This window comes from Octopus bimaculoides, chromosome 13, assembly GCF_001194135.2.
Source record: "Octopus bimaculoides isolate UCB-OBI-ISO-001 chromosome 13, ASM119413v2, whole genome shotgun sequence".
Classification (NCBI taxonomy): domain Eukaryota; kingdom Metazoa; phylum Mollusca; class Cephalopoda; order Octopoda; family Octopodidae; genus Octopus; species Octopus bimaculoides.
In genome coordinates this window covers 44,118,081-44,119,056 of record NC_068993.1, presented here as the reverse complement: position 1 = coordinate 44,119,056, position 976 = coordinate 44,118,081, and positions in this window count along the sequence as shown.

The window sequence follows — 976 nt, the reverse complement described above, 5'->3', positions numbered from 1 at the left end:
CACACACACACACACACACACACACACACACACTCACACACACACAATTGCAAATACACACAAATAAAAACAGTTGAAAGGTATTATTTAAGAGATTCTGCACATTTTACAAGTTTCTTATCTTCTCATAGGCTAAAATAGATATTTTCCACCTATACCCTCTGTTCCGTTAGAAAATTAGCTTTCTAAACTAGACATTTTCAACAATGTTACAATATTCAAAATTCCAACATCTACATGAAGTTTTCTTTTCATATGTTAAATTTAATGAAATAGAGGCCGTATTTCTAGGACAGGACGTAGGAATTAAGCAAATAAGGTAGCCTTTTAACCTTCTTAAATTTTATGATTACCTCCCCTACTCATAGTCCCTGGCACGTTGAAAAAAATGTACACCTTACATTATTCAGAACCAGAACCAGAAACCGCCATCCATGCATTTTCTTTTCTTTTATGTTATAATTAGGTTTCAAATTTTGGCATAAAGCTAGCAATTTCAAGGGGCGGGGAGTAAATTACATTGACCCTAGTGCTCAATTGGTACTTTATATATACATGCACACGCATACATACATGTATATATACATGCACACGCGCATACGTGCGCGTAGGTGCACACACATTTACAGTCACACACATGCGCGTATACAGGTACTTACGTATACATATATACACATATACACACGCATTCATATATAATTCGATACTTCGAACTCAAAATTTTCTCACTGTTTTTGATGAAGGGATATCCATAATATCCCAGAAACAGCTGTAAGACTATTTCATTATAAATGTCCTGAAAACTTCTCACAAACTTGGATTTGTTATCTCATTCTGTCTAATATATATATGCATGCTAATACAAGACCTACATTAGACTCTTCACTCGTATCATTATCGAACCAAGAGTTTAACTACGGTCTGTCCATAGCACTTACTTAGTGCTATCCGACACTCTTTGGATCTTCTAGAAACC